Source organism: Chiloscyllium plagiosum, chromosome 20, assembly GCF_004010195.1.
Source record: "Chiloscyllium plagiosum isolate BGI_BamShark_2017 chromosome 20, ASM401019v2, whole genome shotgun sequence".
NCBI classification, from domain to species: domain Eukaryota; kingdom Metazoa; phylum Chordata; class Chondrichthyes; order Orectolobiformes; family Hemiscylliidae; genus Chiloscyllium; species Chiloscyllium plagiosum.
Genome location: NC_057729.1, coordinates 6,032,433 through 6,049,363, shown reverse-complemented (window position 1 = coordinate 6,049,363; position 16,931 = coordinate 6,032,433). Strand labels below are relative to the sequence as shown.

At 39.8% G+C, this 16,931-nt stretch overlaps 1 protein-coding gene across 2 annotated transcripts in view; it reads left to right on the top strand.

Annotated features, from left to right (window-relative positions):
• The window catches only part of LOC122560006 (cadherin-22-like), an 837,716-nt gene that overhangs the window by 576,032 nt on the left and 244,753 nt on the right, over positions 1-16,931 (top strand). The window lies entirely within an intron of this gene.

Genomic DNA, 16,931 nt, shown 5'->3' with positions numbered 1-16,931 from the left:
CTATTCCCCAACATTATCAATTTATAACATTTCAAACCCAGAGAAATTGCACCTCCAGACACACTATATTAAATAAATTAAACAGATTCTCCCCAGATTCTGCTTTGTGGACTATGCCATCTTCTTACATTAATGTTAACAAAACTAAGAGTTTAGACTTTCTCAGCTCCTAACAATCTACAGATTTTTAACCACACACTCCGGATTGAAATGTGCAAAACTAAACATTTCTATTGAGGTAACTGCTGTTTTAAACAACTTGCCATCTCTTGATTTCCCAGCATAAAATAAATTCTTGATTACTGTGAAACAAAAAAAAACTGTTGGCCTTCAATGTTTACTCCGCCTGTCATAAAGCACCCAATTATAAACACATTTCCATTAACATTCAGAAGTTTGCAATCATCTGCTGTCTGACACATACAGAATTAGTAACTACCTCATAAGAACTGGCTGAGCTTATTTTTAATTTTAAAAAACCCTTCACAAAAGTAACCAACACCCACATTCCACTATTTTGAAATATAATCCATACGTATACATACATGCACAAGTATAAATTGCACATCTTTAATCAGAATTGCACAGTTGAAAAGTTCTGTCACCAATCTGTTTATCACTGGGCTGAAACATAAGTTCAGTGCTTTGCCCTCTCTTTGATCCACATCTCCATTGTGTTCTTATGAATTTATTACTTCATTTTTAGTTTCAAATACTCTATCATACAATTTGGGACAGTTCTTGGCATAACAATAACTTGAGTGACACTTGAAACATCAATTAACTATACCCTTCACAATTCTGAGGTCAATTCGTTTGTCATAAATCCAAAAATTCTCTTAATTTGTCAAAATTATCAAAACATTTCTTTCCTAATGTCTCAGTTAAAATTCTTCTTCTTGTACTGTATCTTTGATTTTCTGCCATGTTATAAATTGTCCCTTTTCACTGTGAAAAATGCTGAGAAGGAATTCATAACTGTTTTTTTTAGTTCTTCCAACATTTATTCTGGTAGTGTGTGTGTCTTTATCTGAAAATTTAGCTGCCATCCAAACTAAGCTAAATTCAGTACTTTGGCACAGTTTTATAAATTGACTGCCAGCACAGCTTGGGGAATTTTCAAACAGTAATTCTGCATTCAGACCCTTCAGTCCAACTCAACCATGCAGACCAGATATCCTAAATTAATCTAGTCCCAACCCTTCCTATTCATATACTCATTCAGCTGCCTTTTAAATGTTGAAATTGTACCAGCCTCCTCCGCTTCATCTGGCAGCTCATTCCACACATGTACCACCTTCTGAGTGAAAAAGCTGCCCTTTAGGTCCCTTTCATATCTTTCTCCTCTTACCTTAAACCAATGCCCTCTAGTTTTGGACTTCTATACCCTGGGAAAAAGACTGTGGCTATTCACCCTTTTCAAGCCTCTCATGATTTTATAAACCTCTAAAAGGTCACCCCTCAGCCTCTGATGGTTCAGGGAAAATAGCCCAAACCAATTCAGCCTCTCCCTACAGCTCTAACACTGGCAACATCATTGTAAATATTTTCTGCATCATTTAAAATTTAACAACACCTTTCCTAACAGGAAGACCAGAATTGAATATGGTAATCCAAAAGTGGCTTTACCAGAGAAGCTGTAACATGACATCCCAACTCCTATACTCAATGCACTGACCAATAAAGACAAGTATATCAAATGTCTTCTTCACTACCCTGTCTACCTGTGACTCCATTTTCAAGGAACTATGAAACTGTATCTCAAGGTCTCATTGTTTAGCAACACTCCCCAAGACGTGACAACTAAGTGTATACTTCCTGGTCTGATCTGCCTTACCAAATTGCAATGGGATTAGATTGGGTTTGGATATCTGGTCGGCATGGACAGGTTGGACCGAAGGGTCTGTATCCATGCTGTCCATCTCTATGACTCTATAACATTCAATCTGCCACACCTCGGCCCATCGGCCCATCGTACTCTACAGTCTTGCACAAGGTTACTGAATTACACTGTGTTCATTTCTATGGAGTCCCTTGAGTCTGCTTCAACATTCAAACGTGGCTGATAAGTTTCTCAACCCTATTGTCCGCTTTCTTCCCATAACCCTTGATGTCCTTGATATTCAAGAACCTCTTAGATCTCTGTCTTAAATATACTCAATGACCTGGCTCCCACAGCCTTCTGTGGTAATGAATTTCGTAGATTCACCACTCTCTGGCTAAAGAAGTTTTTCCTTATCTCCCTGCTGAAAGGTCTTTCCTTTGTTCTGAGGTTATGCCCATGGATCCTAGTCTCTCCTACCAATGGAAACATCTTTCCAATATCCTCTCTGTCCAGGCCATTCAGTATTCTATAAGTTTCAATTAGATCTCCCCTCATCCTTCTAAACACCATCAAGAATAAACCCAGAGTCCTCAAACATTCCTCATGTTAAGCTTTTCATTCCTCGGACCATTCTCACGAATCTTCTCTGAACACACTCCAACGCCAGTACATTCTTCCTGAGATATGGGGTCCAAAACTGTGCACAATACTTCAGATGTGGTCTGACCAGAGCCTTACAGACCCTCAAAAGTACATCCCTGCTTTTATATTCAAGACCTGTCAAAATAAATGCCTTCATTGCATTTGTCTTCCTAACTACTGACTCAACCTGCAAGTTTACCTTGAGAGAATCCTGGACTTGAACTCCTAAGTCTCTTTGCACTTCAGATTTCTGAATTTTCTCCCCATCAAGAAAATAGTCCATGTCTCTATTCTTCTTACCAAAGAAGTTTACCTTGAGAGAATCTTGGACTAGAACTCCTAAGTCTCTTTGCACTTCAGATTTCTGAATTTTCTCCCCATCAAGAAAATAGTCCATGTCTCTATTCTTCTTACCAAAGTTCATCACCTCACTTTCCCACATTGTACTCCACCTGTCACTTCTTTGCCCACTCTCCTAACCTGTCCAAACCCTTCTGCAGCCTCCCCATCTGCTCAATGCTGCCTGTCCCTCTACCTATCTTTTTATAGTCTGCAAACATAGCTAGAATGCCCTCAGTTCCTTCATCCAGACTGTTAATGTATAAAGTGAAACGTTGGGGTCCCAACACTGAGCCTTGCAGAAGACCCCGTATTACCAGCTGTCATTCCTAAGAAGGACCCTTTTATCCCCATTCTCTGCTTTCTGCCAGATGACCAAGCTTCTTTCCATGCTAGCACCTTGCCTGTAACACCATGGGCCCTTATCCGTAACCTCCTCTGCGGCACCTTGTTAAAGGCATTTTTGAAGTCCAGTTAGATAATATGCATTGGCTCTCCTTGGTCGAACCTGCTCACTAATTCCTCAAAGAATTCTAACAGATTTGTCAGGCATGACCTAACCTTGATTAAATCATGCCGACTTTGCCCTATTTTATTATACACTTCCAAGTATTCAGAAATCTCATCCTTCACAACAGATTCCAGGATCTTACCCACAACCGGGGTTAGGCTAATTGCTCTGCAATTTCCAATCTTTTGCCTTACTCCCTTTTTAAACAGGGGTGTCATGTTAGTGATTTTCTAGTCCTCTGGGACCCTCCCTGATTCTAGAGATTCCTGAAAGATTAGCACATCATGCCCCCACTATCCCTTCAATTATCTTCCTTAGAACTCTGGAGTGTTGTCCATCTGCCCCAGGTTATTTCTCCACCTTCAGGCTGTTCAGGTTTTCTACACCTTCTCCTTGGTAATGGCCACCATACTCGCTTCGGCCTCCTCACACTGTCGATTTTTTGGAATATTACTCATGTCTTCCACCGTGAAGACTGATGCAAACTAATTATATAGTCTCCTGAATTACTCCCAGAAACTCCTGCCACTGCTGTTCCAGTTCTTTCCCGCTAGGGTTCTCTCTCAGTCAATTCTACCCAGCTTCTCCCTCATGCCTCTGTTGTTGCCTTTATTCAGCTGTAATACTGTTAGCTCTGACTCTATCTCACTCTGTCAATTTTTTTGCGATATTACTCATGTCTTTCACTGTGAACACTGATGCAAAGTAATTATTCAGTTTCTTAGCCATTTCCTGTTCCCCACTACTATCTCTTCAGTGCCATTTTCCAGTGGCTCAATGCCCACTTTTGCCTTTCTTTTGGCTTCTATATATCTAAATAAACTTTACAGTCTTCCTTTATATTACTGGCTAACTTACCTTAATATTTAATCTTTTCCCTCCTTATTTCTTTTTTTGTTTACCTCTGTTGGTCTTTCTAAGCTTCTCAATCCGCATTTGTCTCATTATATGCTTTCTCTTTTGCTCTTTATGCTAACTCTGACTCCTTAGTCAGCCATGATTGCCTCATCCTCCCTGTACCATGCAGCTTTTACCTCAGGATTAATCTCTGCTGTGTCTCCTGAATCACTCCCAGAAACTCCTGCCATTGCTGTTTCACTGTCTTTCCTGCTCGGCTCCTCTTCTGGTCAATTCTATCCAGCTCCTCCCTCATGCCTCTGTAGTTGCCTTTATTCAGCTGTAATACTGTTACCTCTGATTCTGTCTTCTCCCTCTCAAATTGCAGAGTATTTTCAATCAAGTTATGATCGTTGCCTCTGAAGGGTTCCTTTACCTTAAGCTCCCTTATCAAGTCTGCCTCATAGCACAACTTTGAATCCAGTATTGCCTGTTCACCAGTAAGCTCCAACAAATGCTGCTCCAAAGAGTCATCTCATAGACATTCCACAAATTCCATTCCTTGCAATCCACTGCCTAATTTTTCCAGTCCACCTGCATATTGAAATCCCCCATGATCACTGTAACTTTGCCTTTCCTACTTATCTTTCCTTTCCCCTGATGTATTTTGCACCCAGCTCCTGACTGCTATTTAGAGACCTACATGTAACTCCAACTATGACTTTTTTTTTTACCTTTGCAGTTCCTCAATTCACCCCCACAGATTCTACACCATCTTACCCTATTTCATTTCTTACTATTGATTTAATTTCATTTCTTGCTCATACAACAAACCCACACCATCTGCCCACCTGCCTATCTTTTCAGTTGGATGTATATCCTTGAATATTTAGCTGACAATCCTGATGCCCGAGCCACCACATTTCCGTGATGCCCACCACATACCTACCAATTTTGATCTGTGCCACAAGCCTACTTACCTTATTCCTTATACTCCATACATTCAGATGTAACACCTTTACTCCTGTATTAACCATCGCTCTTCTCATTGTCATTCAGTTGTCCAGAGTGCTTGAAGTTTGATTGTTAATCCTTTCCAAACACTCTGTCCTATTTATATCTGTGCTGAATATTTTAATACCTTTCCTGAGGTCTGTACTCTTACCTCATCCTTTAATTCAGGTTTTCTCATTTCTCCTACAATTGAACCTTCTTCCCCGCCCCCGCATTTAGTTGAAAGCCCTGCCCCACAGCCCTAGTTACAGGATTCGCTAGGACTCTGGTCCCAGCACGGTTCAGCTGAAGACTGTCCCATTGGAACAGGCCCCTCCTTCCCCTGTACTGGTGCCAATGTCCAATGAATTCAAACCCATTTCTCCCACACCAATCTTTGCGCCATACATTTCCCTGCTTAACCTTATTGACCCTGTGCCAATTAGCTCCTGGCTCAGGTAGTAATCCAGAGATTATTACCTTTTTGGTTCTGCTTTTTTAGACCCCAGCTGTTCATACTCCCTTCGTAGAATCTCTGCCCTAGTCATAGAGAGTAGGGTCTATGCCTCTAACTATGCTATCCCCAATTACAACATTTCTATTCTCTCTTCCCATTTGAATGGCTCCTTGTACCAAGTCAGCTCATCCTCCCTGCAGTCCCCATTCCCATCCGCACAGGGAGCAATACTCTTGAAACCTGCTGGGTAAGGACAGGGGCTGAAGCTCCTGCGGCTCTCCCTCCTGGATCCCTCCACCAGCCTCACTCACAGCCACAGCCCTGCTGTTCCTGACCATTGACTGAATTGGAGTTAGTTAGTCTAAGGGGTGTGACTATCTCCTGAAACACAGCATCAAGGTAACTCTTCCCCCGCCCCCCCCCCCCCCCCCCCCCAACAATGTGTCGTTATGTTTGAAGCTCAGACTCCAGCTCATCAATTCTGAACTCCAGTTCGTCCAGCAACCAACATTTATGACAGACATGGTCACTGGGAATCAGAATGGGGTCCACCAGCTCCCACATCATGCAGCAATGACACATCACATGACCCTCCATCCTTGTTTTTCTTAATTAGTTTTGATTGTTTAAAATTTTTTTTAATGTTTTTGTATCTCTGCTTATGCATGTTGTAAGCAATAAATTAACAAGATTCAATGTAACACAGACACAAATTTAGCAGACCCCTTATTAGCTAGTCAAATCACAGCCCTCCTGTGATGTCACTTTTCAGTTTCCCCCTCAGAATCAGAATTTCTTACCTTCACAGACTGCTCTCTACTCGCTCCTGCTCAACTCTGGTCCTGAAGTGCAGGCCCCAAATCCACAAGTTTTTGTAGTCCCTTCCCATTCCAGACTGTTCTGTGCTCGCTCCCACTCAGTTCCCATCCCTTCTGTTCTTCAGCCTGAAATCCCCAGCATAGTGTAGAGAGGGGAACCAGTAGATTTGTTGTATTTGGATTCCCAGAGGTGTTCTACAACATATCCCACAAAAAGCAAAGTCACAAGATATGAGTCCCACAGTGCCTGAGATAGTATAGTCATATAGATGGGGTGGCACAGTGGCTCAGTGGTGAGCATTGCTGCCTCACAGCACCAGCATCCCAGGTTCATTTCCAACCTCAGGCAACTGACTGTGTGGAGTTTGCACATTCTCCCCGTGTCTGCGTGGGTTTCCTTTGGGTGCTCCGGTTTCCTCCCACAGTCCAAAGATGTGCAGGTGCAGGTGAATTGGCCATGCTAAATTGCCCATGGTGTTAGGTGCATTCGTCAGAGGGAAATGGGTCTGGGTGGGTTCCTCTTCGGAGGGTCGGTGTGGTCTTGTTGGTTTCAACTCTGTAGGGAATCTAATCTAATGTAATCTAATCAAATAGAGAATTAGCTCATGGCCATGAAGCAGTGAGTGGGGGATAAGGGGTTCTTTTTCACTTTGGTGACCTGTAACTCATACGGTTCCAAAGGTTCTGTGCTGGGACCACAACAATATTATATTATATTATATTATATTGTAGCAGTATACATTAATGACTTGGAGGAAAGATGAGAATGTACTGCAGTCATATTTGCAGATGACAAAAGTAGGTGAGAGAAATACAGATTACAGAGAGATACTGATAGGTGAAGTAAGTGGAAAATGTGAAGTTGTTCAATTTTGAAAGGAGAATGAAAGTGTTATTTAAATGGAGAAAAAGTGCAGAAAAATGCAGCACAATTGTACTTGTGCACAAAATACAGAAAGCTAGCACACAGGTGCAGCAGGTAATCAGGAAAGCAACTGGAATGTTCACCCTTATTTCAAGGGGGTTGGAATATAAGAGTAGGGAAGCCTTATTGAAAATGTACAAGGTACTGGTGAGATCATATCAGGAGTACTGTGAGCAGAGTTGGTTCCCTGATTTAGGAAAATAAGCCATTTTACTGGAGGTGGTTCATTGAACATTCACTAAGGTGATCCCTAATATGAAGAGATTGATATATTGAACAAAGGCTAAGTAAGTTGGGCCTCTATGCACTGGAATTTAGAAGAATGAAAGGTGATGTCATTGAAACGTATTCAATTCTTAAGGGGCTTGACAGGGTAAATACTGAGTGGATGCTTCCCCTCATGGGAGTCTCAGACCAGAGGGCATAGACTCAGAATAAAGAGGCACCAATTTAAGACTGAGATGAGGAAATATTTCTTCTCTCAGAGGGTTAAGAGTGCTGGGAATTCCTTGCCACAGAGAGCTGTGATACAGAGTCCTTGCGTATATTTAAGGCTGAGATAGATTTTTAATCAGTTGGGTAACCAAGTAGGGAATGTTGGTTCTGTCATGATCCGATTGAATGGTGGAGCAAGCTCAAGGGGCTGAATGGCCTACTCCTGTTCCAATTTCTTATGGTGTTCCCTCTTCCTTTGTGCTTAAGTCATCACACAAAATATGAGAGGAATGAATAATGTTCACAACATTAAAGAAACCGGAACAATGCTGTTCTGTGGTGTATAACTAATTTAAATTGTGCCCAAATGAACAGTTCTCCTATTTGTATTTTAATAGCTGTCAGTAACAGATTTATATTAGCATTAATAACAAGGGTAATCTAACAGTCAGAACTAATTAGCAATTAATTATCATTACCATTTAACAGCAGTTTAAGAAATAATCTCTTGTGCTATCAAGTGTTGAATTGCATAAAATCTTGCCTTACTCATCTTGGGATCAGGTTATTTAATGGTAAGTGCATTGAGACACAATTAACAAAATAACCAACAAGAAATTCCCAAAACAATTATATTTATACTTGATGGATTTTTACTAAGGATAAATGTCCTTTATTTGTGTCAAGAGAGTACTGCATCAGTGGTCAGAACTGTGGGATAAAATTTAATTGCATTTGGATTGTCTCATGTATGCCAAAACTGAAAGAATCGATGCAACACAACATGATTTTATTTTGTCATTCTATTCTTTTCCTTTGCCACATTGCACACAGTGAGTTTTTCTTCCAGTGATTCATGGCTGTGGTCATTGACTGACTTCTAAATATCTTAGCCAAGTGCCAGCTCTTCATATGAGAGCCAAAAGTACATATTTCAGTGGGCTTCTAAATAAGAGTCTTTTTTTTCTTTCCAATAAAAGTCAGGCAGGCTGAAAGAACAGTGATGGAAATATTACCCTGGTGTCTGTTTTTCACACTGGCGCCTCATGGGTCAGGTGTGTTGAAGTAAACAGTAGAATTCCCAAATATCGCCCTTGCTGAAGCCAACTATTACAGGAATCACAAAAGCTCAATTAAAAGTTATTTTCCAATGTGAGGAAATAATAGTTGTTCATTTGCTAATATGGTCAAGAATTTGAATACCACTCTGCTGGATAATTTCAGTAACAGAATATTTATTAAGGTAAATTTAGATTTAAATTAAAATGTTGCGACAGTAATTATAGTAGAGTTTTGGTCACAATTCTGAAAATGGGAAAAGACTGGGGCATAGATGTCAGACTTAATTAGAACAGGTACATGGCACCGTGACAGTTGAAGTTTGGAAGTAAATGTACTTGCCTTCAATCAAACTCTCTGTCAGAGAATCAGTGTAGTGTGTTCAGTCAGTCAGCTGTGTATATGTAATATACAGTAACATCAATAAACACAGAACTCAAATTTTGTGTATAAAGCTGTGGTATTGTAACTTGTCAGCTGTAACTTCAAGACATCTGTCTCTGCATGAACACATGTAATGCAGGCCAACATATCGGAAACCCACAAAGTTCATTATAGTGACAGCAAGGAGGACTTAAAAGCTGCTGCTAAATGCTCGTTATTGGCAGCAAGTAGATACCAAAGAACAATGGAAGGTGACAGCAACATGGCAGTTACAAACAACAGTCATCCATCAATCTGAATAAAAAGTGCTGAAACACAATGAGTATTCTAACTCACTTTCAAAATTTAAGAGTTTGAGAGGCACAGACAACATCAATTTAAAGAGAAAAGGATCAGTAAGTTAAAAATGTTAGAGACCGTCCCTGATCTAAGAAAGCAATCCAGGAATAAAATACAGCTCAAAACAATAGGAAATCACATTTTCAATGTTAAAGAGGGTTTACCTGTGTCCAGACATCAGTCTATTCCAGCATTTTAAAATGGCATGAAAATTAAAAAAAAAACAAATTTTAAAAGCCACATGTGACATCATCACTGCTGCTTTTTGGTGTAATTGCCACCTATAGACACAAGCCTCCAAGTTTTAATGGGGCATCACGGTGGCTCAGTGGTTAGCACTGCTGCGTCACAGTACAGGGACCTTGGTTCGATCCCACCCTTGGGTGACTGTCTGTGGAGTTTGCACATTCTCCCCACATCTGCGTGGGTTTCCTCCCAAAGTCCAAATAAGTGCAAGTTAATTAAATTGGCTGTGCTAAATTGACCATAGTGTCTGGGGATGTGCAGACTAGGTGGGTTAGCCATGTAGGGTTACAGGGATAGATTGGTGGGATGCTCTTCGGGAGGTCGGCGTGGAGCAGATGGGCCAAATGGCCTGGTTCTGCACTGTAGGGATTCTATGAACAACTGATAATAATACAAAAAGAGAATAAAAGCCAAAACAAATTAAAAAAAACAGAAGAACTACAATGTAATACAGATTCTTATATTGGCAATATTTACAGAGCATAAAGCTACACAAGAAAGATGCAAATTGATTATCAGAATTGACACGCTCCCTGAACTGTAGTTATTTAAAGAAAGAACACTTATTACTTAATGGATTGGAAGATTAGAAACAAGGATCAACAGGCAAACTTCTTCTCATTTTGGGCACTGAAGACTGAAGAATAAAACCTTCCAATATTTCTGATGATCATCACAAAGGTCTTGAGAAATTTTTCAGATTTTAGAATAACAACTTAAAGTTCAAGTCAATTTCAGATTTGAGTTCATATTTATACTGACAACAGCCAACAAAATCAATCAATTAATTCATTGGCAGATATTAAGGCAAAATGTACAGAATGTGATTTTACAGAAGTTAACTTAGCTGAAAGATTTGCGAAACTGGCCTCTGCCTTTAACCTACCATATACTTTTGAAAAACCATATGGTTGGCTGCCATTGGTTGGAGTGAAGGGTCTGTTTCCATGCTATATGATTCTATAAACCCAAACGACCAGGAGAAGGATGCAAGTTTGAAAACATTGGAGTAGACCGGCATCATCTGCAAGGGCTCGTGTGTGGAACAACTACTGCAGCCATCAATAGGTTCAGTAGAATATCAAAATCTTGCATGAAATATGTTTTTTTTCCAATGAGATGGTGTTCAGCATCTCATAATTAATGCAAACTATGTTCATAGGAACTCAAAGTTCAACACAATACTCCACAGTGACATATGAAGGTACAATGCAAAGTTCTGTCTATGACACACAAGCAGGTCAACAAACTCCAAAAGGCAACTACAATGGTACAGCTTACAGATCCCAGTCAGATAGAATGTGTGGTCAACTTGAGATGCCACATGGATGCTGTCAAAAAACAACCTAAATTGTTTGCCTCATTTCAAGTGATATATCCCACAAGGAATAGACAATATGCTTTATGACAAAATTGACACTGGTGTGAGTGGATGCATCCATTATACACCTGACAAAGGTGTGCTCAGGAAACAGGCACATTGTGATTTAATTGACAAAGGTGAGCTAACTGCTCAAAATGGGTCTAATATTCCATACATTGACATTTAAGTTGGATAATGTCAATCTGCCTCCACAGTATTGACATTTGAAACTTTTTACATCATTAAAACAAATTAACAGTCTGCCCATATGCATGGATCTGTGGATTTTTATGATCCATGATGTAATAAACCCATGCGTTGCAAACTGAACATTCTAGACTGCAACATTGATCTAATGCACTTTGGTCTCAGCTGATCAGGGCAGATTCACCAAGCTACACCATATGGTGACCAACTGCAACAGCTCAAAATGATCATCAGTGAACACATCAAAATAGTCTGTGAGCTGATGTCTTCATTCTGTTCATTCAAAGATGACCTAGATCTCTCTAGGAAAACAATCTTCAAAGAAAAACAAGTCATAATTCTACAAGCTCGACATAAAGACAATCTAGACCATATAGATCACATGGGAACTGAAAAACCCAAGAGATTGACACACAAATCCATAGATTGGTCCCACATTGATAAAGACATGCTCAACTCATCATTGTGTGAAAAAATATCAATTCCATTAACTTCAATAATTAACAGAATATCTCCTCCTTCTGAGCCTCCTCTAGGGAAAGTTTGTAACTGATACTTCGCTTGTTCAACATTACATTTTGATATGTGACTATCAGATTCCCTTTAGTTTGTCAAATCAAAGATACCACTCCTGCAATCATTGACACATTGATTGGCATCTTCATTATGTTCAGTGTTTCTCAGCAATGGGTGTTTCACAACAGTCCACAGTACGCTAGTGCACTCTTCCGAGATATGCAGGAGATGGGATGTTCTATTATCTCTTCTCCTCATTGCCCTTAGTCAAGTGATTCCACAGAACTGTTCCTGCCATAAAATCATGAATCATTAAATGTAAAGCACCTGCCAAGATCTGCAGATAGCCAGGTTAATTTTATGCTCCACTCCTTCGGTACCAGTTAAGTCTCACCACCAGCTCTCACGTTTAGGAGATGGACCCACACAATTCTTCCCTCCCACAGACTCACAGCTTAACTATATTTGCATGAAACGCTGTTGGAAAGAAGAGGAAAAGGGCAGAAGAATATAATCAATAAGCATGAAAACAGTTATCCCAACCTGGTCCAGGATATTAGATATTAGATTCCTTACAGTGTGGAAACAGGCCCTTCAGCCCAACCAATCCACACCGACCCTCCAAAGAGTAACCCACCCAGACCCATTCCTTAATTAATGCATCTAATACTATGGGCAATTTAGCATGGCCAATTCACCTAACCTGCACATCAATCCACACCGACCCTCCAAAGAGTAACCCACCCAGATCCATTTCCCTCTGACTAATGCACCTTACACTATGGGCAATTTAGCATAGCCAATTCACCCGACCTGCACATCTTTGGACTAATGCATAAGTTTGAGAGTTTTGCACAAATGCATGAAACAATACTTTGTCGCCGTATCAAGCTTAGTCATATGGTGTTGTTATGAGCAATGGTCAAGTCCTGCAAAGTAATAGAAACATATCTCATCAGCAACCCCTCAAATGGTAAGATGACACAGATATTGACGATTTCATGCCAGACAGCAACCACACATCTGCAACAAATCTTTCTGCAATGATAGAGAGTACATGGCAGGCTAAAGCTACAATACTGAGTCATGTTTTCTGAGCAAGAACTAGACCTGGTCTTGTATGACCATCAAGGTGTCATCTGAATGTAAAACTGCAACACAGCTATATGCATCTTTGTACTTTATAGGAAAGTTTTTTTTAATTTTTTCCCCAAGATAAAAGGGGGATGTTGCACTATGGCATAGATTCCAGACCAGGCTGTCCTGTAATTTTATGAAAGTTACAATGCATCGCAACATGTGACATTCTGGTATAAAGCTGCCTGCCTTACTTGCTGACAATCTGTATGTAATGGAGTCAGTGTAATGTGTTCAGTCAGTCAGTTGCAACATAGAGGGACACCAGTAATCAGAAAACCCAGGTTGTCTCTGTGAATCAGAGAAATTATAGCCATGTCGGCAGTTAGTGTGGTTAACACTTCAAGGCATCGATCTCAGCATGCACCTGACTCTGTGGGGAATGAAATGTGGAGTCCTACTTCTAAAAAACATACCCACAAATGTGATGAGAAATTGCACACAAGATTGCTCTGGCTAGGTTATGAGTTCGCCTTTAAAAGTGTTTGCACAACAACAAAAGAAACATCTTTATTTATTGATACATTAATGATCATAACATTTATGATCTTTAATAAATATAATAGAACTTTAGAATTTAACATAAAGTTTCCTTAAGAGTGGAAATGCCCTGGAGGTTTTATTAATAAGCTAAAAATTTGATTGTCATAGCAAATAACCACTTCTCTTATTTCCATGGGATATGCCTGGCATTTTTTTGCCCATTTCCAATTGTCTTTGAACAGAGGGCAGTTAAAAGTCAACTGCATTGCCATCGATCTGGAATCTCATAGGCCAGGCTAAAATGTTAGATTTCTTTCCCTAAAAGGACAATAGTGAACCAGATTCGTTTTTACAATTATTGATTGTAGTTTTGTGGTCAACAGAATTGAGACTAACTTTATATTCCAGATTTGTTTTAATACTTGACTTTGAATTCCAACAGCTGCCATATTACCTTTTGAACTTGTGTCAGAGTTGTACAACCCAGAAATAGACCCATTGGTCCAACTCATCCGTTTTAAAATGTTAGTCTTAATGATCAGTTTCTTACAAAATTAAGTGCATTTAAAGGTGCATGAAGTTTTAGAACTATTACCTGTGCTCCAAAGAAGTTGAGCTCAATTTGAAGGGTCTGATTCAGCAGTTGCAAAGGGACATAACTGGTCATCGTTGTGCTTTTAGCCTGAGTTGGTGGTTAGTGGTGAGTTTTTGCACAAGGTCAGCATCAGGTGAAATCAATTTTGCACCAGTAAAGTTTTAGAAACTCAGTCTTGCCTTGACTTAAGTGCTTGTGACTCAGCTCAGTACTGTTTATGAATGGTGTGCAGATAATGTTTTCCCAATGTGTTCTTGAAATCATTAACAATATCAATCTGTAAACAATTGTAATTGTGATTCAAGATGATTTCATGCTCTTGCTGTGACACCTGTAAACTTTAAAATAATGGACCTCTGTGTCGAAAATAAGACCCTAATACGGCAAATAAAGAGCTTTTATTCCATCAGCATTCCCTCAGTACCTTGTTATTAGATTTGATTCTGTGCTCAAGTCTTTGAGAAGGAATGAATCTCCAAGTTTGTGACTCAGCATGAGAGAGTGGTACTGCTGAACCACAGTTGACACAATATGCACATAAATAATACTGTTAGGATCGCTGTAGAGATTATGAATTTGACAAAAAATAAATTTGAACATTCAGTTAATATCTTAAAGGACAAACCAAGAAGATTTTATACTTTATGACCTTTCCTGTAATACTGGACTAAAAGCATTATTGACTAAAAGTTATTTTTGGATGCAAGTTACTTTTAAAACACAAAAGGTTTTATTTTCCCCATTTTTACTTGTGGCACACCAAACTTCCACCCATCACCTTGAACATTTAGTCCCTCCATCACCAACATACAGCAACAGCAATGTGTGCCATCTACAGGACGCAACAAATCACCCGTGACAGCATCTTCTAGATACATCATTCTAGTCGGCAGAGGGCAGCTGATGCATGACAACACCACCTGCAATGTCCCCTGTCAGCCAAACATCAACTGCTTTGCCAATGCTTCATTGTGATTCAGTCAATGTCCTGGAATTCCCTGCCTAACACCATTGTGTGTGTTTTTACACTCCGACTCTCATGTGGACGGTAGATGCACCCACCATTACCTTCTCAAGGGCAATTAGGGACAGGAAGTAAATGCAGACCTAGTCAATGACACCCAGGTCCAGTGAAAGAGATTTTTGAAATGATACTCCTGAACTGATAGGTGCAGTTGGGCACTTAATTAGCACTTAAGACAACTTTATAGTGCAAGAAGATGAGGAAACAAGTCATAATCTCAGTGCACAGACCATCGAGTTACAGGCAGAAACTCAGGAATTTGAAAATGTTTCATTTCAGTAAAACAGGTTGATGCTCCATGTCGTTAAAATGCTGAAAAGTCAGCATAATAGTTGAGTTTACATAGTGAGATATTGTAAGATAAAATTGCCTCAGTCCCAGAGGATGATTGGGCTGCTGTCTCAGAGAGAGATGACTTGTGGTGGTTTAATTAAAGGTTGAGAGGGAGAGTCCTTCAAGTTAATCTCAGCCAGTGCAAGAATTGAACCTGCGCTATTCGTATCACTCTGCATCACAAACTAGCCATCATAAAACTTCAAACAGTCTCAAAGAAATTTCATTTGAAATGCAATATCTATTGTTGTACATTGTGGAAGTTGTGAGTGGATAATTAAAAATTCAACTATGAATTCAAAATTATTTCATTCATTGCAAATAGAATGTTCTTCAAAGCTAAACAATGAGATTGCAACTTTTTTCCTGTTATGCAAATCATGCAAGGCAGGTTTGTTGGGTAAATTGTGCCAAATCTCAGTCTTTTTAGGGAGTATGTAAGTGGAGTCTTCACTGATAAATTTCAGGTCAAGAGGTTATTTAAGTGGTGTGCCTTCTCTTGAGGAGATTACCTCAGCCAGTAGGAATAACAGATAAGGTGCTTGGACACCAACCATTCAAAATATTGCAGTCTATTTCTGAAATTGTTAGAAATAAATAACTTGGGAAATTGTGGGGAAAAAAAACACAAATACTTACAGATCACAGTAAACTGGGGAAAAAAAGGCAAAGAAGCTAGACTCTGCGAATACAAACGGTTTGGGAATTACAAATACAGAGAGAAGAAACTAGATGCAGACAAGGCACAACAGCTATTCTCTCCCTTTAATGAAGCAAGATTAAAGCAGGTGGGATAAATAAGATCTCGATCTCTCAGCTGCAAGGAACTGAAGTGAAGTGCTAATTAACCAATTTGGTCACAACTGACAGCACAAAAACTGGCCATAATTCAAGATTGATTCGTTTTTCTATTTCATGCCTAATTGTTCTGCCCAGAACCTCAGGAGTAACTGTCTTAATGTTCCCTGGATGCAAGTGTCTAATTAATGTCAGAGAACTGAATTTAACTGAACTGGGCTTTTGTTTCTGTCACACAAACAATCCTTGAAGGCAAATGGGAGAGTTGTTTTAACCCCCTCTTCCCCCGAATGGGTGAAGTGGAATGCTATAATGTTAAAACACTCAAACCTGAACCTGTTTCAACTTGCATCCATCCTTTCAATAAAAATGGATGGGGCCAGATAACCAACATGCTCCCAGGTTGTTCATTTAATCAGTTTAATGACACCTCCACTGTTTCACCTCGAGTTGAAACTGAAGGCTAATTTTGATGGTCTTTTGAAAATCGGGAAGCTGAAGGGAAGTGAGGGCTAGATCAGGCTCTGTGTTGCTCTCCACCACTGCTGGTGGATCCAGGAGGGTTTTTTTTAAATTCATTTATGGGATGAGGACACCATAGCATTTCTTGCCTGCATTACCCAGAGGGCAGTTGAATGTCAACCAGATTGCTGTATGTCTGGAGT